This window comes from Sus scrofa, chromosome 13, assembly GCF_054392235.1.
Source record: "Sus scrofa isolate SSC_HxYL_T2T_F1_AM1 chromosome 13, Sscrofa_HxYL_maternal_Yorkshire_Landrace_v2.0, whole genome shotgun sequence".
Classification (NCBI taxonomy): Eukaryota; Metazoa; Chordata; class Mammalia; order Artiodactyla; family Suidae; genus Sus; species Sus scrofa.
Window position 1 is genome coordinate 102,614,242 of NC_139395.1, and position 26,421 is coordinate 102,640,662.

Here is a 26,421-nt window from a genome sequence, read left to right on the forward strand (position 1 = left end):
CTGAAAGTGAGTTTAATTTTCCTGTCTCTCTCAGTAACTGATGCTTTTGTTTTTGTTTTTTTGTCTTTTCTTTTTTGGCCACCCTGCAGCATATGGAGTTCCTGAGCCAGGAATCAGATCTGAGCCGGAGTTGTGACCTACGCTGCAGCTGTGGCAACGCTGGATCCTTAACCCACTGTGCCTGGGTAGGGATTGAACCTGTGTCCTGGCACTGCAGATATGCTGCCAGTCCCACTGCACCACAGTGAGAACTTCTGATGCTTTCGTTTTTACTGTGGCTATAGAAGGGAGTAGAGAGAGTAAGTGTGTTTTTTAAAATTATAAAGGATAAGGCATCTATGCTATAACAAATTTGAATGAAAAAATAATGTACTCAGGTGTATTCTTATTGCAATTATGAGTTCTAAATGAATTCTGAGCACAGTTGGCCACAAGTCACAAAATTAGGTAAAGGAAACACTAATCAGAGGAATGTCTAGAGAGGACCTCAGAATCATGCCTCAGCTTTGGCTTCATGCATTTCTTGAAAAAATAAATAGTATATATATTTACTATTGCAGTTAAGTTATGAATTTCCATGGCCAGTAGTAGCAACAGATGACCTTAATTTTTTTTTTTTAATTTTTTATCTTTTTAGGGCTGCACCTGCGACACATGGAAGTTCCCAGGCCAGGGGTTGATTCAGAGCTGCATTTGCTAGCCTATGCCACAGCCACAGCCACAGCCATGCCAGATCCGAGTTGAGTCTGTGACCTACACTGCAGCTCATGGCAGCACTGGATTCTTCTTCACCTACTGAGTGGGGTCAGGGATGGAACCCACATCCTCATGGATACTGGTCAGGTTTGTTTCCACTGAGGCATGAAGGAAACTCCCTAAAACCTTAAATTTTAACTTTAAACATTAAGAATACTTTTAAGGAGGTGTAAAATTTGAAGCCTCTTGAGTTTTCTAAATTTTTCTCTTTACTTTGATGATTATTTTCCAAGTAGCGTTAGAAATTTCTAAGTAGCATTTAAGTGATCATTATATGCTCATTAAAAAATATGTTTGGATGTACCCTGGAACCACATGGATTGATTTTCTTTCAGTGATAACTGCTATTTTTTTCTCTCATTATTTAAAATTATATTGAATTTAACTTTTATTTTAAAGTTATGAATTTCTAAGATTTAGATTTGCTACTATTTTTATGTGTATGTTGAATGAAAATAATTAATTATGAAATCCATGAATTAGATTCTTATTTGTTTTCCAATTGTAAGGTATATAAATTTTTAGTGAAAGTAAGACCCTGTGTCTTCCTGGGATATAGAGTCTACAGAAATGCCATTTCCACAAAATTAAAGTATGGTCTTTGTTATTAGATACATGAGTTATATGTATATGTACATTTATGATACATAACCATTTCTTTGAACAGATAAATTGATACATGTGTAGAAATAAAAAATGTTTCCAATATATACTCTAGTTTCTACATACTCAGAATACAAGGAATATAAGGGGTGGGGGAAAAACTGTAATTGTAATGTATACATGTAAAGGATACCTGACCCCCTTGCTGTACAGTGGGAAAATAAAAAAAAAAAAAAAAAAAAGGAATAATAGAGTAGTTTTCAAAACTAGTAGACATAGGTAGTTGGAGTTGAGACAGTAATTACAGCCATCCCTTGGTATCTCCATGGAGGATTGGTTCTGGGAAGCCCCGCCACCTCCAACAGATACCAACATTCATAGGTTCTTAAGTTGCTTATACAGAACTGTGTGGTATTTGTATGTAATCTATGCATACCCTCTCATATACTTTAAATAATCTCTAGGTTACTTATAATACCTAATGCAATATGAATGTTATGTAAATAGCTGTTGGCATATGGCAAACTCAAGTTTTGTTTTTTGGAAACTTCTGGAATTTTTTTCTGAATATTTTCTATCCTTGGTTGAATCTAAGAGGTGGAAACTTGGGATATGAAGTGCTGACTCTATAAATAGCAACAACGAACAAATAAATCACACAAAAAAGGAATTCCCAAAATATCTAAACCCTAATCCTCAATATCTAAACTTGTCTCTTAATTACTTGTTAACCTCAAAAACTTTTTTATTAGATTGAGGTTATTGACTTGATTCATGAAGCACACATTGTCTGTGAGACACACACACAGTCCACTTTGCTTACATCTTCATAGTCCACTGGAGGAGACAAACAGAGAACCACAATTCAAAATAAGTGCTCTCCTAGAGGGAGGACCTGGGTTCTCTTTGAAAATAAGAAACATTGAATCTGGAATGCCAAAACAGGTTTCCTGAAGGAGAAGATCAGAGACAGAGTTTTTTTTTTTTTGTCTTTTTGCCATTTCTTGGGCCGCTCCCTCGGCATATGGAGGTTCCCAGGCTAGGGGTCTAACTGGAGCTGTAGCTGCCGGCCTACGCCAGAGCCACAGCAACACGGGATCTGAGCCGCATCTACAACCTACACCACAGCTCACAGCAACGCCGGATCGTTAACCCACTGAGCAAGGGCAGGGATCGAACCTGCAACCTCATGGTTCCTAGTCGGATTTGTTAACCACTGCACACGACGGGAACTCCCAGAGATTGTTTTATATTTATATTAACTAGTTATATTTTGAAGAATTGCTAATTTGTTGGGTTTGAGGGCTTCTGAGTTATTACCATCGCTAAAGACTCTTCTGACCATTCAAGGAAGAACACGTCTAGCTGTTCAATTCCTGAATAAGGACTGTAAAAAACACTGGAACGCAGTTTGTGATGAACTGCAGTGGTGTCATCTTTTGGCTTGAATTATCGTTGATGTTACTATTTCAGGCAATACTATTTGCAACCCTTATTAAAGTGTATACATCCTAAACTTAGGAAAAGTGTATATACTGCATAAATATTAATAGTTATGATGTGTGATAAGTTTTAATTGCTTATAGTCAATCCTGTAATTTTAGAAGTGATCACAATCAAGTCCAAATAGACTTGAAACAGCTTAGGTCAAGGGGGATTTGAAGGACTTGAATTGGACTGAGAGAACATCAAAAAGGACCAGAGAGTCTGCAACTTAGGGTCGGAGTTGCCAGAGGTCAGGAAGAAGGAGGGTCTCTGTAAAAGGCTCCCAACAGCTGGGTTGTAAAAGGTACAGCTGGAGCAGTTGGAAGGGAGCTTGGAAAGGCCTGAAACTGCAGAAGAATGAGGGTGAAATGAGATGTGACTTGCTCAGGACAATAAAAGAAAGGCAGGAACAGCTGCAGGGTTTGGATCTGAGATGCACGGCAAACCCAGTTTGCAGACAAGGCTTAAATGAACAGTGATGGGAAATGTGTGTGTGTGTGTGTGTGTGTGTGTGTGTGTGTGTGTATCTGGAGATGCAAAAAACAATGCTTAGGAAAAACTAACATGCTTAGAAAGTTCTGAGCAATGCACTGGAGGAATGAGGATTAAAAGCCAGAGAGAATTGAATTGACAGATATTTTGATTATGCTTTCATGTTAGCGAAACACTGTAAGTACCATGCTAAGAAACACTTGAAACTCTACACTGGCCACCAAAACCAATTATGTTCTGAGTGAGTTTGCATATTGCAAGTTCTTAATTGGAGCAGTTAAAACATTCCCCAGTCTATTTATACGTGGACTAATAGGAAATCAATTTAACTTACCCTGCAATAGTTTAAAAATACTAAAACATTTCCATAATTTCGAGATATTTTTCATCATAATTGTAATAGGGTATAGTAGTCAATTAATTTTTTCCTTCATTATTAACAATGAGCTTTTATGAAATTATTGCTTGGTGAAAAAACTGCTTTCTGTCCTTGGGTCCTTAGATTTGCTGATTTGAGTTTAAAGGAAAAATAGTATTAATCCACCCAATGTCTTCTCTTCAAATTATGTAGCATTGCTTTTTTCTTCTTCTTTTTTTCACTGCATAATATAGTCTGGCAAAAAATAAGTGTGATCTTAATTGTTAGACTTGTTTATTCCAGGGAGGAACCAATGGAGCACTTACAGTAATTAACATATTTTCTCTGGTCTTCTCATTTTGTTAATGATATCTTATTGAAGGCTGTGCAGTAATTACTGCCCACCGAGGTACATACGCTGAAACAAATTAATGGCCAATGACCAATAGTGATTACACTTGTAATTACCTATTGTGAAGTATAAGCAGAAAAAAATTGAAATTAGAAACAATGTTCTCTGAAGCTAAAATTAAAGTGTATTGTTAAGCTATCCTAAAAATCATATTAACAACTCCACAGAGAAATGATATTTCATGACTTTATCAGTATATTCACTGGTTTCATATGTTACAAGACACTTATTTTTTGCTGTTTCACAGCATGAAGTATAGTGCATATATTATGTTTACTTTTAGGTATGACTTTTAGGTATTTGTGGCATGTTTGTCTTAAAATGGGCAGCATAATTTTCAGTGATTTCAAGAAGTTAAAGTAATTTTCTGTAGCAGAAAACAATATTTTCTTCTTTCTCAAGAGATTTTTTTTTTTTTTTTTCCCAGAGTCTTCTTGCTACCTATTTGTGCTGAAGAAATTCTGGGTCACATAGCACTTTAGAATATCAATACTCTTTAATGCTCCAACTTCATTTATGTCTTGGATTTATTTTTACTTTCAAAATAAGGAGTAATTTTCCTATAAACTTCCCACCATAACCCGATATAGCGGGTGATGATAAATGGTCACGCAATTTCATTAGGATACAATTTGATTTTGTAAAGTTGAACAGCTTAAAACTCCTCTTTCTGTAGACTACCAAAAATATCAGCATCCACTTTTTTTTTTCTTTTTAGGCCCACACTCGCAACATAGGCTAGAGGTCCCAGGCTAGGGGTCAAATTGGAGCTACAGATGCCGGCCTATGCCACAGCCATAGCAATGCCAGATCTGAGCTGCACCTGAGACCTATTCCACAGCTCAGGGCAATGCCGGATCCCTGACCCACTGAGCGAGGCCAGGGATTGAACTCACATCCTCAAGGATACTAATTGGATTCATTTCTGCTATACTCTAATGGGAGCTCCAGTATCTACTTTTAACATGCGGAAAAACAATAAATTTTAGCTAAGGATTAGCATAGTACAGTATTGGGGTTCTCTAGATTGAAATATAGGAGACCTGGGATCTAAGTGTGTCACTAATTAGCTGGCAAGTCACTCATTGTCTCTGGGACTTGGTTTTTTGACCTGAGAAATGGGAGCTCTGCATTAGATCATGTCCAAGGTCACTCATAGGTGTTACTGTGCAATGGATAAGAATCACAGGATGGAGTTCCTGTTGTGGCTCAGTGGTTAACGAATCCGACTAGGAACCATGATGTTGCGGGTTTGATCCCTGGCCTTGCTCAGTGGGTTAAGGATCCGGCGTTGCCTTGAGCTGTGGTGTAGGTTGCAGATGTGGCTCTGATCTGGTGTTGCTGTGGCTCTGGCATAGGCCAGTGGCTACAGCTCCCATTTGACTCTAGCCTGGGAACCTCCATATGCCACGGGAGCAGCCCAAGAAATGGCAAAAAGACCAAAAAAAAAAAAAAAAAAAAAAAATCACAGGAAACTGGGAATTCTCTGTCTTAGCTCTGGTTAAATTGTTGTGTAAAATCGTCTTATTACGATTTTTAGATAATTTTCATTAGTTGGAGTTCAGTTTAGAAGTCATTTTTCTTTTAAACTTTTGATTCTCAGTCCTTATCAAATACTTGGATATGGAATAGAATAATACTTTTTGTTCACCTGAGTAGGACAATGATACCAGTACCTTGCCTGGATAGCTAGCTTAAATATACATATTTTCAAATAAACTTTTAAAAATAACATTTAGAATGATATGGTTTTTAGTTAAATATTTAATAAAGTGTAATGATCTTATTTATTATAGTGTCTTGTTCCTAATGAGAATTTGAGTTCCTGCAGGATCAGAATTAGCTTTTTGTGTTTTCATGTCCATTAGTATGTATGAGTGTTTGAGAAATATTTGTCAAAAGAAAAAAATGTGCTTGTAATATATCTTTCTTTTTAGACATTTTTTTGTTGCTATGCTGTTTTAAATTATTTTTAGCGTAAAATACCTACTCCCCCTCAAGTAGGAAGTTGGCTCTCTATATGACAAATGTTACACAATGAAGCAATTAGGGCTTGATTCTTTAAGGTTTATATTTGGATATAGGTATCACAATGAAATTATGATATCACTGTTATGAGTTGAATATCACATCCAAATTACTTTTTTTTCTTTTTTTACATACAAGGAAATTGACATAATGAGGATTGGAATTGCTAGATTATTATTACCTGAAATCTGTACCTCTGAGATTTTAGTCTATCTATTAAAGTTTACTGATGTTTTCTTTAGGATCCACTAGCAAAAGATGAGAAAAGTTGTTGTCCAGCTTTAAGATTTGTCAGGACCTCTTACTGCTTTTAATTTTTCCTTTCATTTCATGGGAACTTGTCTTGTACGCCTGGCTGAACTTGGTTTAGAATTTTGACAGTTTTTTATTTGCGTCCCATTTGGATGTTTTTCAAAATGTCCAGACTATTCACATTACATCTGAATAAGCACTACCCAGTGGTTTAATTTGAATTGTCTGACATACCTCTAATTAGTATTGCTAATGTTTACAGATTATTCTTCATAAAATGATTAAGAATAATAATCTGTCTGGCTTAGTTTAAAAACAAAAAATAATAAAATGTAAAAATGTTTTAAATAAAAATGTAGAAATTACTAGAAATTTTAAAGAAAAATTTGTTTTTAAAAACTAACTTTGACTGAAAACTTCCAGTTATGGTAAAATGCAAAAGAACGAAGTTCCAAAATAATTGTTTTATGATATAATTCCCAATCTAAAATAATCTTGATAGTCATCTATTAATATATTTAGACTCAGCAACACTGGCAAACTGAAGTTTATGGAGAAGTATATACAGAATACTTAGCTGCTAGTCTTGATATACTAGTAATTATCAGTAATTTTAAATTATGTCCAAATCCTGTATATGCCTGCACAGTTGTATTTTAGCAATGACAATAAAAGTCTGTTACAATATTGCTAGAAAATTTTCCCAGTTCTAACTTAATCAGTAGTGAGTGAAAAAAACAACAATTATTGAGAAAATTATTATTTAAAATAGGCTGAAAAAATTAAATACTCATTATATGGTTACATGTTTCTAGCCCTGAAATCATGACATACTTTTATTTTGCTCAATGTCATTTAAAGAAAATTATTTAAAAAATAAGTCAAGAACCTGAAATTTATTTAATTAAACACATGATTTTAAAAAGGGAGGTTGTGGGCTCTTGTACCGTAGTCTTGTCTTTCTAGCTAAGCTGCTTCATGAACTTGGGTGAGCGTATTTATCATTCAGAGATTCATTTTCCTCATCTGACATTCTAATCTTTCTTTGTCTGGAACATCACTAAAATACTTTCAGAAATCATTTGCTATGTGTATATAGGAGTTTACTGTTTATTTTATATGTTATATATATACACACACACACATACACATTTAGCTTGTATGCATGTATATGATATATAGCATTACAGATTCTCTTAAAATTTAATGAACACATAATTTTTCAATGTACATATGTATACTAAAAAAACTCAAAGGAATAAATTACATTATTTTGTTCATATATTTAAAATAATTCCTACCAAGTCATTTTCTTCAGTGATGTGTATATTGGAATTATGGTCATAGAAATATCGCATTCATTTTTTTTTTTTTTTGGAAACATTTCAACATCTCTATTCAAGGACTGACTGGATCGTGTTTACAGAGGCTTTTCAAGGCATCTGTTCTTAGCCACAGCTGAGAATGGGGCCCACCGTGCAGACTGGAAGGATCCACCTAGAATTTGTTGAATTAAGTCCTTGCACCTGGATATAATTGTTGTGCTGCTGTGCTGGGGTTTTCTTAAGCTACTGGTAAAACAAATTAGCTCAATTTAAACTGGCATCCAGTAGAGAAGCAACAACTCACCTCATATAATGTTTTTCAAATAATTATTTTTGTATTGCCAGTTTTACCTCATGAATATTTTCCTGGGGGCTGGGTGAGAGAAAAATGTTGCTAAATCAGAGACGTGATAAAAATTCTACTCATGTTATAGGCTTTGATATCATGGCAGTATAATTAAGATATGAGTAAATATGTGATTATAATTTCAGTTCAGCTGGGTTTTTCCCCCACTAAACAAAACATAAATTCAGATATTTAGCTGTGAGGTAGAGTTTAAGAAATATTCTTATATCCACATGCAAGTTTCATAAACCATGATCATATTTGCTGTGTTTTAATGACACAACTATTTTTATAAATAGAAAAGATGCATGTGAGAGTCATGATAAACAGACGACAAGCTTCATTTATGTTTGTCAGTAGAATTCATTGAACTCATTTTGTTCTGCATTTTTGAGTCATTTATGCTTGGCAGCCAATTTCACAAGTTTTCTGGAGACCCAATAAATTCAAAATCTTAATGGCTGGCAAGTATGGAGCTAGTGCTTGTGAAATTGTGACAGTAATACTTGCATGTATTTCTGTGTGCATTCATTATTTATCCACTTACTACAAATTTCATGGGCACCAGTTAAGGGTCAGGCAGGATCCTCAGCATTGAGGACACAGCAGGGAAGCATGAGAAAATTTCCTGCCTTCCTGAAGTTTACATTTTAGTTTAGAAGACAGACAAAAAAAAAAAAAAAAAAAAAGAAAGAAAAAGTTAAGAATTAATTTCAGTTAGTGTCTTTAAGTTCTATGAAGAACATAGTGTTCATTAATTAGAGAGTAGTATAAAGGTACTATTAGATTGGTCACCATGGCTTCTCTGAGAAAGTTTTTTTGTTGCTATATGTATCAATAAGCACATATGCTAGCTAGCTTCATTAATAAATATATTTATTTCTTAATATGCCTTCCAGTGTCTTGCACAATGTATAGCATAAGACAGAAGAAAAATGCCCTACTTGACTTGAGATGGAAGGTAGATAGTATTTAGAAAAGTGTGTGCGTATGTGTGGCAATATCTATGTATATATCTCCCAAGTATAATATCGAGAACACAATAGATCAATATAACATATGATTTACTAGAAAGGTTTGAATATAAATCCCTACAGAGCTTTCCTAACCATTTGTCTTCAAACATTGTCACTTTTTCCCCTGTCATAATAACTTGTACATATTTCTTTCATAGTACACCCCACCTTGCATTGTCATTGGTTGTAGACCAATGTCTTTTCCTTTCAAGATATTACTCCTTGATGCAGCTTTCTCTTTATGTAACTTTGTAGTTCCAGGGCCTTTTACCAAATCTAGAAGCAATAACATGTGTTTTGATATAAATGTGTAGTAAAGAGTTTCTACTATATATATATTTTTTAAACTTTTTTTTTTTTTTTTGGTCTTTTTGCCTTTTCTTGGGCAGCTCCCTTGGCATATGGAGGGTCCCAGGCTAGGGGTCCAATTGGAGCTGTAGCTGCCAGCCTACACCAGAGCCACAGCAACACGGGATCCGAGCCGCATCTGCGACCTCCACCACAGCTCACGGCAATGCTGGATTGTTAACCCACTGAGCAAGGGCAGGGACCGAACCCGCAACCTCATGGTTCCTAGTTGGATTAGTTAACCACTGCGCCACGACGGGAACTCCTACTATATTTTAATTAACATGCTCAGAGCTGATTACATAGGAAACGTTTACTTATTTTTTGATGTAGAGAATAAAATATTGTGTGTAAGCGACAGAGCTGAATTCCAAATTCCAGCAAACCAACTAGCTGACTTGTGCTTATTTTTGGTGATAAAATTGTAGCCAAGTTTGATTAGCAGTGACAACACTGCTGCTACTGATGGCACTAGCTACCATTTATTCAGCTCTTTCTAATGGTGGCTGTTGACCACTGTGTACATTAACCTATAAATCCTGACAATGAGCCCATGAAGCAAGTGTTATTGCCCCACGTTGCAGTTAAGTCATTGAAACTCAGAGAGAACGAAAAACTGCCTGAAGTTACAAAGCTCGAAATAGTTTAAAATAGAGAACAACAATGTGTATTTCAAATATATCCATGAAATATATTATATATGATAAAAATAGTATAGGGTTTCAAATAAAATTTTATTAAACGGCTACCATATATGTACATATTTGTGTTGCTGTGTGGCAGTGGGATAGTCTTTTGAATGCTTGGTGAGGAAAGGGTATGAAGTGGCAGGGATATGTATTTTGGTAAAGTTTGGGGTGGTGTATCTATATGGGTGTATATGTGTGAGTGAGTGTGTACATATATGCTCATCATATGCATAGGTATTTGCATAGTTTGATACTATTAGTTTTGAACTGACTTATACTCATTACAGTGCATTGTCTCTCTCCTGCAGAATGAACTTTGGAGGACAGGGCCATTTTTTGTTTATCTCTGTATCCCCAACGCTGAACACAGTGTGCAGCACAATGTAGCCACCTACTAAATGCTTGTTTCAAACATGAAAAGTTCACAAAGCAGTTTTATCACTAGGATGATTCATAGCATAGGAACACTTAAGATTTTTACTCCCACTTGCTTTAAAAAATCAATGCAAATAACATGGGAAAACACAGAAATACCTGTTTTTTTTTTTTTAATTCTAAAAACTCAGTGGAGGGTGTTCCCATCATGGCTCAGTGGAAATGAATCTGACTAGGATCCATGAGGATGTGGGTTTGATCCCTGGCCTCACTCAGTGGGTTAAGGATCTGGCATTGCTGTGAGTTGTGATGTAGGTCGCAGACATGTCTTGGATCCTGCTTTGCTGTGGCTGTGGTGTAGGCCGACTGCTGTAGCTCTGATTCGACCCCTAGCATGGGAACCTCCATATGCTGCAGGAGTTTGCCCTAAAAAGCAAAATAAATAAAATAAAATAAAATAAAAGCTCAGTGGAGTTCTTTTTATTACAATAATTAAATCCATTTCAGTGTGATAGTTCTGAGTTAGGCAGTATGGTACGGAAATGCAAAACTTAAGAAAATCAAATATATGTGCAAAAATCTAGCAATAGTTTTCCTTCTTAAAGTCCAACATTAGTGTATAATCAAAATAAGTAGCTAAATAAGATATTCTAACAACTTGATACTATGTCACTGATATTCACACATTTATATATATTCACTCAGCAAGTCATAATATTAACATATATGTGTGTTATAATACATTTTTCACACATATATACTTTGTAACTTGAAATGAAGCTGTCACATTATAAAGCTAAATATCTTCATCAAATATTATGTGGTTCAATTTATGGATTCTTTTGTTAATATAGACAGAAGCAGAAAAGAGGTACAGACAAAAAATCTGTAACCTAAAAGTCAGGAGAAATATGCATCTTTACAACCAAATCTTTTCAGAAATGTAAAAATAGCATTGGTTCAAAATTAAGTAAAAGTATATTTTTAATCTTTCCATGGGGTGGTGGAGGTGAAGGTTGGTCCTCACTGCTGATAACTTATTTTATGTCTATGTGTCATTAGGTACAGAGAAAGTAGAACTCACCCAAAGTGCTTTCTAAGAGTTTAAGCACACAGACTTTATTCTATGCAGCTCAAAGTGAAAATGTGGTCTGGATATAAATGTAGGAGATTTGATTAAATAATCTCACTCGTACATGATTATACCACATCAGAAAAAACAAAATTTGATTCTCTACTTAATGAATTCAACTTCCAGAATTACTGAGTACACAGAAAAAACAATCCAGTGTCTATTCATTAGAAGTAGAGGATCTGGGGTAGAAGCTCCTTATAGACTGGGCAGTATATTTGCCTAATTCTCATAGTTACAGGAAGACACTCTGTAAGTATATGGATATTCTTATTCCCTTCTTTTTCTAAGGAAACACTTATTTCATTCTTTGGAATTGGAACCACTTCAGGAATAATCACTCATAGAATGACATGCTGCCTCTGACATCCCAGTATAAGCAAGGCTCTTGCAGTTCTAATATTTTGCTTCATATTTAGACCAAAATATGAATGCGACAGGATTTAAAACTTCCCAACTCATCTGATCTACTCTTAGTGTTCTAAATATGACTACGAAGACAAATTCAATTGTGCTTTGTTGAAAGACAGTGCTGGAGAGACTTACTATAAGATTCTAGATGTTACCTGCTTGTCATGAAAGATTTATTTTTATGGGACTGAATGATAGATTGTTGGTTTCGTAGAAAATTCTATATTTTCAAATTTTTGATGTCTCAAATTTAATTTTACTAAATGATACCCATGGAGTGGTGATGCTAAAGTGATATGGAGGAAGGTAATTGGAAATGAAGAGGTGCACAATAAGCTCGGTGCTCCAGGCAAAAACTAAGACAGCATCTTTGATTTTCCCCACTCTTTCATTACTGCAAATGCGCTACACTCTGCTTTCAAAGTAAGCATTGTGATTCTGTTGATTTCTCTCCATCTCCACTTGACCCAGCACCATGTTCTGTCACCTGAACTGCTGTGCTGGCTCCCTGGCCTCTGGCACTGTAGGCACTCTAAACTTCATACTGCATACAGGAGTCAGAAAGCATTTTTTAAAAGTGTAAGTCAGATCGTGTTATTCCTTCTTTAAAAACCTCCATAGCTTTATTCATAATGGCCCCAATTGGAAACAACCCAGGTGTTTATCAACCAGTAAATGCATCAACAAATAGTATAGTCATATAATGGAATTCTTTTGGCAAAAATGAACAACTGATACATGCTACAACATGGGTGAGACCGAAAGGCATTATGCAGAGTGAAAGAAGCAGGACACAGAAGGCTGCTGATTCCATTTATATGAAAGCCTGGCAAACCATGGGAACGAAGATCAGATCAGATCAGATCAGTGGTGGCTGGGGGTGGAGGACACAGGGGAACTTTTGGGGGTCATGAAAATGATCTATTTCTTGATTGTGGTAGTTATAAAACTTTATTCTTTTGTCTATAATTATCAAACTTGTATATGTAAGGGGTGACTTTTATTACATTTGTATTGTGAGATTATATATATATATATAACTAGAATATAGTTATATGTCAAATATATATAACCAGCACATATACAAATATAATAAAGGCATATTATATATAATAATTACATATAATAGATCTATATATAGAGAGGCAAAGACTGAGAAAATACTAATTCCATAGATGCAATAATCACTAAGTGTCCTCTGCAAAAATGAGAGCGAAAAACCCATCCTTATAAACTGCCTCCCTTGAACTCTGAGCATTGTACCTGTGTGCTACACAATTTTTGAGGCATTTCTATCCCAAAATATATATATGAGGCAAATTATATATTGATAAACATGACTTAAAAAATCATTCTATGACCTCCTTCTGTACTTAGAATAAAAATCTGCACCCAGACTCAAGCCTGTAAGGCCCTCTGTGAACGTGCCCCTGCCTGCTCTTCACTTCATTCCTCCCTGTCTCATAGATTCTAGATGATTTAGGGTGTTTTATTAAACATTGGGTTTGATGTTTTACTTTAAAAATAAATCGTTAGCCTTTAAAAATAACGTTTAATTTTTATTAATGAGGATTTGAAGTATAAAATTATGTATTCACAATTCTTTTGCCTAAGACTTACATTTCCTCATAAAAATAAAAACTCCATTTATAAAAACTGTTCTTGTTATCTCAGACATCCTGATTCTCTCCTAGCTTATGGAAAGGGAGGAGAAGAGATTAATTTTGTTTTATTTTTATTTATTTTTTTTAAAGTTTTGGCTATACCCACATCATATGGAAGTTTCTGGGCCAGGAATTGAACCTGCACCACGGCAGTGACAATGCCAGATCCTTAACCTGTTTGGAGCCATGAGAGAACTCCAAGAGATAGTAATTTTGAATGTTTGAGACCATCTTCATCTTAGTTAGTGGCCAGGTATTTTCTATCAGTTAAACATAAAAAAGGTGCATTTATGCAGTATCAATTAATTATTGAAACACATAATTTCTAAGCTGTTTTGTAACCAGATCCTCAAAGAGGCCATTTTTCACTTTATAAAAATATGAAAATTAAATTTCATTAACTAGTAATACCTCCTATTTTATGTACAAATATAAATTTAGTATACAAATATTGTCACATATATTGCAGATATATACCTTCAGGTATGTTGAATGTGAAGCCAATATGCAAACATACAGAGACTATAACATATAAAGAGATAGAAACTGTGTGTAGAAAATACACATATCTACATCTACACACATTTTATTCAGTTCTAAGAAAAGTATACTTTTCTAATAGTGGGAGCATATAGAAGTAAAAACTCAGTTCTTATATCTAAATTAGATTTACAGAATTTTTATAAATGTGTTAAAATGGATTCACATAAATCACTAAAATGTCATTTAAAAAAAAAGCCTCATCTATTATCTGATAGTGTACCTCACCACATCAGTCACATTTGCATATCATGCACTCCAGGAATATGTCAGGACTAGACAAAATTTTCAGCTCACCTAAGAAATAGCAAAAATACAATTTGACCCTATAGTGGGATTAGGGGACTTAATTTTATATGTTTTTCAATTGACTACTTCCTCCCTCTCTCTCTTCTCCCGTCCCCTCCTTTATGCCTTCCTTCCCACTTCTCACTCTTCTTTAGCCTGCCTTTTTCCATTATGCTCACTGAAAAGAATATGGTCAACTTTGCTGGAAGTTTTAAGTTTATGGCTTTAGGATATTTCCTCTTCACCTTAAACTTTTGCTGGTCAGCATGAATATAGTCAATATGCAGATTGCTTATAGCCTGAGTCCCCGAATTTGTTTCTCTTCTTTTAATTTCCTTTTAAGTTATCCAAGAACAGGATGACATTATTCAGGAAACATCTTGTGCAATGATGCCACATCCATCACTTGAGTAAGAGCTTGTTTTCAACTTTATAAACCAGCGGGGAAACCTTCTGTTCCCAAGAGAGGGCCTAAAACTCACTGGGCACAGCTCTGGCTCTTGAAATAGCGTTCACTGTTACAGATGCTCAGGTGACTGACTAATGGTTTCCTTCCCCCATAAGACAGCTCCTGGGAAGCTCTAGGATGTGACTTTAAACTGGAATGACTCTCTGGAGATAGGTTTGATATGGCATGGTCTCAAGGCATCCTTAGTCTGAAGTTCTTCCAGAAAGTCTGGTGAGATCTAAAACTTCCCTGGCAACCTGAATCTGCTCTGACAGCTCAAAGAGGAAAGTGTAAACAAGGGAAATGTGAAGGTCAAGGTCTACTTTGGTGCTTCCTGGGTGTAATATAACATAGTGGTTAAAAGCTCTAGTTCTGAGGTTGAGATGCTTGGCTATAATTTCGAGTTACATCCCTGCTGGCCGTAGGACCAGAGCTCAGTTTCCTCATTAATAATAATAATATTTACTATTATCTAGTAGTAATAACAACACTTTCCCAATGGAATTGCCATGAGGGTTAAACTAAATTAACACAGAGCCTAGCACAAAATAAACACTAACCAAATGTTATTTATTAGTATTGTTATAATTACTATTATTGTTATCCAAAGCCTCAGAAAATAATTTGGCCATAGTTGGTAGCCTACTGGAGACTTTGTCTTTTTATCAATATGTGAATAATTTATATGTTTTAATAAAATATAGGTAGAGAACTGAGCACATTGATAAGGAGAATTCAAAAATCCAAGTGGGTGCTAGAGTTTAAAATATTCAGAACCAGAGGAAGGAAAATTTTGTGTTTTGAGTCAGTTTACTTTGAAAGGTCAGTTTTATGCACAATCATCCTGTTTTCTTGGTTTTTCTAATTAGATATAATATTTAGGGTCACCAAAATATTACTTACAGGAGGAGGCATCTTAAGAAGTAATCCAATACATGTTATTTTTTTTTTAGTATAACATTTCTGTGAGAAATTAGATTAAGGTAAGAAAAATGAAATTTCCTGCTATAGTGTTCTCTTAGCATTTTGTAATGCTTCTTACACAAAACCAAAAAAAAGTCCTGTTTTCTTTTGTTTTTTAATCACGCTTATTTTGGTAAATTCTCTACCAGGTCTGGGAAGCTAATTATTAAAAATGCATCTTCCAGCAAATAAATAGGTAAATGTTATTATGTTGTTCTAATACAAAAACAATGGGAAATATCTAACAATTATGGTATATGTTTTATCTTCCTTTGTTTCTCATTAACAGTTTTAATACTATTATTATTATTATGGCTACAGATAAATGACACATTACTAAATACCAGTGAACATTGGAGGAAGGTTAAACAAGGTTAATTTATGCAAGAAAACTCCAGCTAGAAATGCAGGAAGACCTTTTTGTATTTAATAAATACATTATTAGCACAGGCCATTTTTACCTGCTGAGTATTTTCAGGCATCCAAATAATTGTTATTCTCAACTGTCTCTTTTGGTGTCTTAGCCAAGCTAAACCACAAAGGACAAGCAGCTCAGAGATTAGCAAGCGCTTCTCAGCTGCCCCACAGAAGAGCTGGGAGCAAGCCTGAAGAGTTTCCCCAAAGGCCTGAAGGCATGCAGGAACATCTTTGAGCAGAAAGTCTTGGATAATGTTCGTTTTGGACTCCTTCTGGTTTTGTGATCTTATAAGAGATCTTCATTTCTTCACTTGAAAAACAAGAAGATGAATACCTACCTTAAAAATATTTTTTAAATGAGAAACAAAGGAAGTAATATTTGTAAAATATTTGCTAAGTGTAAAATGCTTATTCCAGTTAAATCTATCATAGCAATTCAAAGTATGCCATCGGTTTGACTCTTGGCTCTCATGTGTGAATAATAATTTTTCACTGCTTAGGGTTGTTGGGAGGGAACTGCGATATAAAGCAAGTGGGCAGTTATTATCATTAATTCACATTTTAATATAGATTGCAAAATGATAGGGAAATAAAATGAATTTTTTAAAATGAAATTGAAAAGGAGAATAACCACATATTTTTTCTGAATATGCACTATTTAAGTTCTATGTGTTAGACAGTGATCAAGTTTGTCCAATGACAGAAATATTAACTGAAAGAAATAATTTTGATCATTTAAGTTTGTATATTCCTTAGACAGGCTCATGAGAGCGTGAAATGAGATGGCTTTAGAAAGCCTTTCTGGTTTTAGCTGGAAATAATGTTTTTAATCTGAGGGTGTTTTGCACCTGGTGGAGTTAAACTTCTCTCACTTCTTTAGTAATTAGTGCATGCAGCATTAGCTAGGTAGCTTTTGAACATTCAGAGATTTTTTTTTTTATCTTAAAAAGATTATGTTTCATGATTCATGTAAAATATAAAAGCTAATATTCTCTTTAAGATGGGATGAAAGGGAATGATTTTATTCTACATTAGAAAAATTGTGCTTCCTAAATGTTAACAGGTGCAATGAAAACAACAACATCAACTGCAATAAAAATATTCCTCTGGTCAGGTTTAAGAAACACTAGGTTAATTAAAACTCTAAGGTACAGCTTCTAATCGTGGCCATTCTCAGAACCTCTACTATGTACATATTCCTCTGGTCAAGTTTAAGAAACACTAGGTTAATTAAAACTCTAAGGTACAGCTTCTAATCGTGGCCATTCTCAGAACCTCAGCATGGCAGTAGCTGTTTGCTATGCTTGCTAATATTATTTGACCACTGAATCCTTTTTCTTGAGGGACTATTGTGAGGAATATATTTTGGGAAGTGCTGGGCTAGATTGTTGTTTCTTGTCTTCTTTTTAAAATTAGGGGCAACAAGGTTCATCCAAATGATGAGATGGCATATGAGTTTAGAATTCTCTACCGCATTCCCACCTTGTTTGGTCATTTGTAAAGCCAGCTTATCAGACAATTTTTAGGATAAGGGACTGTGGCTCCCGACATCTCCCTTTCTTTCTTCTCCCATTTTAAAAGTGCAAATTATCTCATAGGCTAGGTCCAGAAAAATGCTGGTTTTGCTTCTAAAAGTATTTGATCCTGAGGATGGAGAACAAAGTAGCGTCCATGATTTAAAAGAGAAAACTCTCCAAAGAAAATTGATATTCACAAGAATAATCTTGGAACTTTAAAGTATTATTTTAAGTTAGAAAATTAGAGACATCAATAAAATCTTGAAGGTGATAGTTATGACAATTGCTTTATCAGGGATTTTATCTACTTTATCCTGGAAGGAAGGAAACAACAGAAAAAAGAAAATCTCAGCTGAGAATCCTTTTATTTAATTAATTAATTAATTAATTAATTTATTTATTTATTCATTTTTGGATTTAGTCTTCCAACCTTGACACTATTGACATCTGGGGCTAGAGAACTCTGTTGTGGGGGGCTATGCTGTCCTATGTACTGTTGGATGTTTAGCAGCATCCCTGGCCTCTACCCAGCAGATGTGAGCAGCACCTCATTCCCTACCTGTGATAATCAAAAATATCTCCAGACATTGCTGAATGTCTCCTGGGGGGCAAGGTCACTGCCAGTTGACAACCACAGGTCTTCTCCTTTCCCACAGTTCCCCCCACTTCGGTACTAAATGATGGCTATAGAAGGTTGAAGGACATCAGACTGTGTAAGTTCATGTGAATAAAACTAATAAAACTACAAATAAGTTCAAGAGGAATAATAATTCTGTAACAGGTTTTCTGTCTTTTCTGAGTCTCAATCTGGAAGCATGGGATCACTTTCTAGTCTCCTACGAGCTGACTTGTCTTTTGTCCTTCTGCCCTGACTGGTTGCCATTTCCACTTAAAAGAATATTAGCAAGATGTTCACTCTTAGTCTTACAGCATTTAATAAGGAAATTACTAAAACTGTGACTTAAGCTGTCTCCTAGTTGGTATAATATTTCTGGAATAATCAAACCTTACTTGTTTAAATAAAATAAGTAGTTGCCAAATATGTTGGCTAAATTTATAAACCTAATGAAACGGGATGACATACAATGCCTTGCCTATTTATATTTTGACATTCTTTAGACTTTAAATTTACACCTACTTTTCTGTCTTCTTAATTGTTTCCACCTTTCCTATTGGTGTTTGGGACTCTGTTGTAATACTGGAAATGAAGCTGTCTATGATAGGATATAAAAGAGAGTGTCTGAAAATAAGAGTATGGTTTTCTAGCACAATTAAAATTAAAAATGTGCATTGTAAAATTATTGTCTTAATTATTATCTATTTACTTTTGTCTTGAGTAGTCTTGAAAATTCACTTCTGGAAAGAAATTTTAAAATTTAACCAACTTATACCGAATTGAGTAACTAAAGAAAGAAGGAAAAGAAAGAAATAACTAAAAAGAAAAAGAAGTCTGTATGTCCTCATAACCTGATTGATTCTCAAAGCTTATATCTGTGATGTACTCATGGAATAATTTAACACTTTGACATAATATCTTCTGTTTAATTATTATTATTGAAGTATATATTTTCCATTTTAAATAGTCTATAGTATAGGTAAAAAGATGAGCTCTAAAGAAATCTGTATCTTAATAGCAGGAATATTATTTTTGCTTCCTAAAGTTTTTTTTTTTGAGTACAGAGTTTTAAACTGATATGAAATACATTCACCACCCAGTTACTCCTACTACTTCTATTAGCCTTAGATAATAAAAAGCTTAAAGTCCATTTTTTCATTTTTGAATTTTACATATGATTACATTTAAGTTAATCTTCTTTATTTGTTTTCCTTTTATAAAAAGATACTCTTTTACCTCTGTCAGATTACATTAGAGGATTTCAGTGACATTCTTGTACTAGAGAAACTACAAACACTTCTGCAGGCTATGTATTTATGCAGCCACAATGGACGTAATCCTATTTTTATGAAGAATGAAAGAATTGACTTAAAAATAAAAATACCTTCCTGAAATCACCTATATTGTCTTTAGTCCAATTAAAAAAAAACTTGAAAGCAAGTTGCAAACATTTAAATCAGATAAATCAGCACAATCCCTTGCCAAAGGTCAAAAAGATTGTAGTAAAAATCCAAACAGAATATCAATTGAGACCTGACAAGGCAAAGGAAGTGGATGATTCAAATAAATTTCTTTTTGAATACACATTTGCTCATCTTTGCTCAAGGGTCAAAACAGAATTATTCTGGAATAAAAATAGTGGCTATATGACCTGTTGTTTAATGTGTTTTTCTAAGCTGGTCTATAATTATCAAATTAATCTCAGCATATATTAAAAACCTATTTGCAGAAGCTATGTACAAGTGAAAAGAAAAGGAGCAGAGCATTTTACCTGCAAAGCATTGCATAACAATTATTTGTTTTTGTAGCTATTGTAGCTTTGGGAACAAGTAAATATAAACAGCAGGAAGCACAAATACAGAGGCAGTGCAACTGGAGGTTGTCAGGGAGCAGTATGGTGGCTTTAGGAACTGAATCCGGCTTGAAATAAGCTTTGTCTCAGTATGCGTAAGAGGCTTTGGCGCTGTATCAGACCTCTGGGGCAACCACTCAGCGGGACAGGGATTATCCAGTGGTTTACTATAGCCCGTGCTTCCCAATTCACAGAAAACTTGCCTCCCTGTCATATTCTTGCATTAACTCACTAGATACTGACTTTTTCATCTATTTTTTTTTCTTCTGGGGTTTTGGGTCTTTTGGCTAAAAACAGTAAGTAGCAGATGTTAATTCAGAATCTTAAAAAATGTAATGAGCATGATTGAGAAGATACCAAATGTTTGACATCTATAGGTAGTAATAAAGCATAACCATTGGTGGTTTTGCAAGTTGAGTAATTCCATTTTCTGAAATTGATGATTCTTTTTTTTTTTTTTTTTCTTTTGGTGGCCCTACCAAAAATGTCCTAAGCATACATGGGCTGTATTTTAATATAACTATTACTTGCTCAAATAAATTTCCAAATGTATATCTACTGTAACAATAAGATGCACTCTTTTTTCTTTTTTTTTGCTTTTGCTTTCTCTGTTCTTTTTTCTTTCTTTCTTTCTTTTTTTTTTGAGGCTTGACAGGGTTAATTCCATTTAGCTGTGGGAAGACTGTGCTGTGGTGGAAACCCCATGGTTATTCCAAACGCATGACCATCAAAGAGCCAGATTAGCTGAGTGAGGAGGGAAAGGAAGCTGTGTACTTCCTGTCTCTTAATAAAGCTAAGATTACATAAGTATTTAATAACCATTGTGGGTTTTCATAGGAAATTGTATGAACACTTTTGGTAATTCACTCAATCTACGGTTACCGTTGAAGATTGTTTTTGTTTAAGCTAGCTTAGATATCTAGAAAATGTTGTAAAACCAGGATCCTATTATGCATAGCACTCCTAAGTAATCAACTGTAAAGACATTACAAGTTCTTTTTGGATATCTCATTTGCACTGAGAAGAGTGAGTTGCACCATGGCTAAAGAAACAACAGCAATTGTTTTATAAGCACTGAGAAGGCAATAAAATGTGGATTCCTTATGTAGGTCCAAATGTAGCAGCTGGATTTGGCTTTATGAACCATGAAAAATAGTTCCCATCTGGAAGCTGATGTTGAATAAAGATGCAATAGCAAGACAGCATTTTACATGAAACATTTTATACATGTCGAGCATAATCATTGGTCCTTTCTAGTTATAACTGGAAAATAATAATTGAGGATCCATGAGTTTAGCATCAAATACCCCAAACTTTCTTAATCCTGGAGTGATATTTGTTTTATTCATTAAAAACAAGCTAGATGACAGTAAAATTACTCTTGCATTTTCTTAATAAATAATTGGTGCTTGGTAGTTAAACAGTTTCAACTTAGAAGTTAAAATTTCATTGGCAATAATGAAATATTGATATTAGTGGTAATGAAATAATGATGAATTCCTTATTAATTGAAAAATGTACGGTCATGTGTACAATCCCTCTTTCACTATACAGCATATTATAAAATACTAGTTTTCTCTTTGAATAAATTCCTTATCAAGTCTTCCATGTAACTGGTATTTGAAGTTATATATGAACTGGAACTTCTGAGATTATTTTACTATCCCCTTGCTTTTGAGGAGGAATATTCTCAAATGCTCAATAAATGTATGACCATAAATCCAATTTTATAAGATTGGGATAATGCTTGTCAGCATGTTCCAGTCTCCCCCTGAATTTATTATGTAAATTGTTCAAAATTATTGCTTACTGCCAACTCTTTTTAGTAAATGTTTTGCATTTAGCAAGGACGGACATAATTGACCTCCTTTTTATAGTTGTTTTGTCCATATTAAAATTAAGAATGAGCAAATAGTAAGAATGTTGACAATATTTATAGTCTATAATGCATCATTTGATTTATGTTAATCTAACTATATAAGGTTTAAACTCAAAGATGGTATTGTTTAGGTTTTTCACATTTGTTCTTTAAAGATTTTGAATTACTAGAGTATCAGTCTTGTTTCTTTTTTAAAAATTGCATTTTTGAGTTAATTATTTCAGGTAAAACAAAGTGTGCTTTAGTATATCTGAAAATTAAAAATATCTTTGTAGCATGTTTTGAGTTTCAATGAAAATGCAATAAAGATAGAGACAAAATACAAGGTGTAAATCTATTAAAATTTATTAAAACGACATAATTTACTAGGTTATACTTTCTTCTCTTTCTGTTTTTAATTAAATACTTATTTCTAAATTCATCTACCAACATAGAGAGAGACCAGTAAAGTCCAGTAAATCATGTTTATTCCAGAGTAACTTTTCTTCATGTAGAGGTCCATATGCTATGATCACTTGATTTAAACATTTTGTTTTCACACTTATTATCTAGGAAAATAAGTAGAGGATGGAGAAAATGATTGTAAAGTCCTTTGTATAGTGCCTAGTCTTCAGGGCTCAATAAATGGTACCTATTAAGACCAAATGATAGAGAATCTTTCTCCTGTAGTATAATCACTTTTATTTGGGATGTTAATTATTTACATTTAATCAGTATTTAAAATAAGGTTAAGAATATTAATAATCAGAAATTTAAATAAATTTTAAAAAGTCAAAACATATCAATAATTGTTGTGTGTGATGTGAATTCTACCTATGTGAAATATAAAACAAACTACTGGGAAAATTTACATTGTGTTCTCTTTTGATAACTATCCAAAATATTGATTTGTGAGCTAACATTTTACTAAGCCCCAAACTACAGCTTAAAATTTGTAAACTACAAATATTGCTTCAGGCTCTTTGAAAATTGATGAGAAAAATTTGAAAGATGAATGAATGTCAGTAATTACAGAGAAATATTTTTATTTCTCAGCATAATTAAGCATAAATTCTTTCAAAAATGAAAGAAGAGACTTTTCTTCATATTTGTTTTGCAATTCTCCTTTTCAGAATTGCATTACCTGTGTCTCTACAGAGATGGGCCACATGTTTTTTAACCCAGTGCTTTCTCTTTAAAATCAGTCTTGAAGACGCAGTTGAGATTTTACTGCTCCATAAAGCTCTTCTTGATTCTTCCATTATGGCCCTCTCATTTTTGGACTTGCAGAGCTGGGATTCCCTCAATAATTCCTTGGACAACTATACCTCTCTATCTCTATCTATCTGTCTACCTACTTGTCTCTCTGTACATGTATATATGTGATGTGATATACATATATAGTTTTGACTTTGTATTTATGATCTTCTAGTCTTTAGTCACTGAAATACATTTTGTATTTCCAAGTACACAGTAACTTTCCTAAAAGTAAACATTGTATTTTTGCATTTTGATATTTCATAATTCGTAGCTTTGTATATGATAGGCATACAGTAAATGTTTGCTGCTTCTCTATACTTGACAAAGCAATATATCAGTAATTCTCAACCAGGGATGGTTTTGTGCCTCAGTGGACATTTGCAATGTCAAGAGAATTTGGAGACAGTTTCTATTCTTACAATGGGGGGCTGGTGTGTGTGTAGGAATGGGGGGGGTTCTAACAGCATTGAGGGGAAGAGTTCAGAGATACAACCAAACATCCTCTAGTGCACAGGATGACCTACTTGCCTCCCTGACATACTCTTACTCACTAGGTACTGTCTTTTCTATTTTTTTTCCTTCTAGGATTTTAGGTCATTTGGCAAAAAAGAGTAGACCCTAAGATAACAAAAAGTTATATAGCTCAAAGTTTCAATAGTGCCAAGGCTAAGAAACCCTGCATTACATTAAATTCTATGGCCACACAGTTAAACAGCTAAAATTTAAAAAGAATCTTTGCTCTGGAAGCCCAAATATATAGAATTTTTCCTTTAGTCCAAAATTTTACTATATTTTGCATAGAATGTGTAATATTAGACATTTTTCTTATGTAAATAATATTACCCTTTCTCTTGAATATTTATTTAAAGAACATACATTTTATTTTATGGATTTTACCATTTTGTCAAGTAGGTTCTTTTCCGGTTTGAAAGCAGAGAGCTAGGGGGGCAAAGCCAATAGGAAAGAGATAGAAATCGTATGTGTTTTACTAGGCAGAAAGAAAATAAAAACTGTGGCAATTTCTCAATTTTCCTTATTTTAGGAACTTGGCTGATTTCAATATTTTATGTTGAAATATTTTGCATACTTTCTCTCCCCTCTGATTTAACTCTATTGTTATTCTTTTTATCTCTTTTACATATAGGTAACCAAGATTCCATTAAATTCAATTGTACTTGGATTGGTTGTAAATTTCAGAAAGACAGGTACACTGGGACTTTTTTCCTGTTACCTCCATCTAATGACAGTGGTTAGTTGAGATTGCAAAATGTAGAATGGAATCCTGCATAAGGTTTTTGCTCATTTTGTTCTCAGGCCCAGTCATTCCTTCCTTCTTCTTTATACCTTATATCTGTGCTAGAGACCTGGATAGAAGACCTGTCATGATGGCCATTGTCCCTCCAGCCCTTCTTAGGTTTTTGACACCCAACATCATAAGATAGGGGAAGGAAGAGGCCATAATATTGTTCACCTCTTTGTGAATATTTGTGTATTTTGTATTTTCTTTTTAATATTTGAAGATTTCTTCTAATTTATGAAGTAGAAATATCAGGAATTAACTTCCAAGTTTATCTTTTAAATGCCTTTTTATCTTAGGTTTTGGAATATCTTTCATGCTGCTGAAAATGTAGTTGTAGAGAAATTTTAGTAATAGCAATTTCTTATCAACAGCCAGGTACAAATTCTATGCCAGTGTTAGCAGACTTAGAAACATTTTCAGAATTTTTTTTCTCAGAAAGTAAATGATGAAAGCTGTGGTTTAGCAAACTAACTATGTAATTTGCATTATGCAGTAGTTTTTAGTTTTTAGGCCTATTTTTGGATTCTAGAAACATCAATATTACTTTGTTGGAGACCTAACTCTTATAAACATATGATCGTCCTATAGTATGTGCTGAGGGACTGTTTCCAGGACTCACAGAAACCCAAATCCTTGGATGCTCAAGTCACTCACATAAAATGGTGTATAAAATGTGCATAAAACCCACTGCACATCCTCCAGTATACTTTAATCTCTAGATTACTTTAAATATCTAATACAATGTAAATGCTGTGTAAATAGTTAGAGGCATGTGGCAAATTAAAATTTTGCCTTTTGGAGCTTTCTGAAATTTTTTTTTTTAATAGGGCCTCACCTGCGGCACATATGGAGGTTCCCAGACTAGGGGCCGCATCAGAGCTGCAGCTACCAGCCTACACCACAGCTCACAGCAACGCCGGATTCTTAACCCACTGAGTGAGGCCAGGGATTGAACCCGCATCTTCATGGATCCTAGTTGAGATCGTTAATAGCTGAGCCACTAAGGGAACTCCCTGAAATTTTTTAAAAGTATTTTTTCTCCTTCATTTTTGAATATGTGGATTCATATAATCGTGTATATGGAGGTCAACTGTATTTTATTTCAAAATAATAGACTTATTCTATATTGAGGCATGTAATGGTTAGGATTCTGTCAAAAAAAGTCGTTTATGTATCCTGTCCCATAATGCCATAATTTAAAAAAATGACTTTCAGTTTCTCTGAGAAGCAGTCTCAAGAGCCGTCACTCAAGAGATGTGTTTATTTATACCTCAACTTTTTATAACAAATATCCACATCTATTTCTAAAGTCCTGTTCAGCATTCTTAGATTAGCTATTATCAATTTTCTCTTTCATTCTTTCTGGAATTCCATTTTGTTATGAGCCCCCCCCATACTTGGGAAAATAAAGTATTTTTGCCAAATTCTTTCAAATACCTTATTTCTCCCTTCTCCAGTTATAATTCTATGTATTTCACAAACAACACATTAAGTTGTCTTTAAAAATATTTGTCTCCATTTTGAGCTTCTTCTACAAGGGAATGACCAATGAATAACTGCCATGGTACTTTGAAGTATGGTGGCTATAATTTATCATTTTAGTTGGAGAATGAGACTACTGTTAAATTATAAAAAGTAATCCCTTATTGCTCATTCACATGGAAATGACG

At 34.2% G+C, this 26,421-nt stretch overlaps 1 long non-coding RNA gene across 13 annotated transcripts in view; it reads left to right on the top strand.

The window, feature by feature from the left end:
• Window positions 1–26,421, top strand: part of LOC106505376 (uncharacterized) — a 675,862-nt gene that overhangs the window by 72,880 nt on the left and 576,561 nt on the right. For 3 of the 13 annotated variants that reach the window (XR_014824140.1, XR_014824144.1, XR_014824146.1), the window contains exon 2: window positions 90–299. The exons of 9 other annotated variants lie outside the window; for them this stretch is intronic. This is a non-coding gene — a long non-coding RNA (uncharacterized LOC106505376). The remainder of the gene's footprint in view (window positions 1–89; window positions 300–26,421) is intronic. One more of the 13 variants, XR_014824136.1, reaches the window with a different exon arrangement.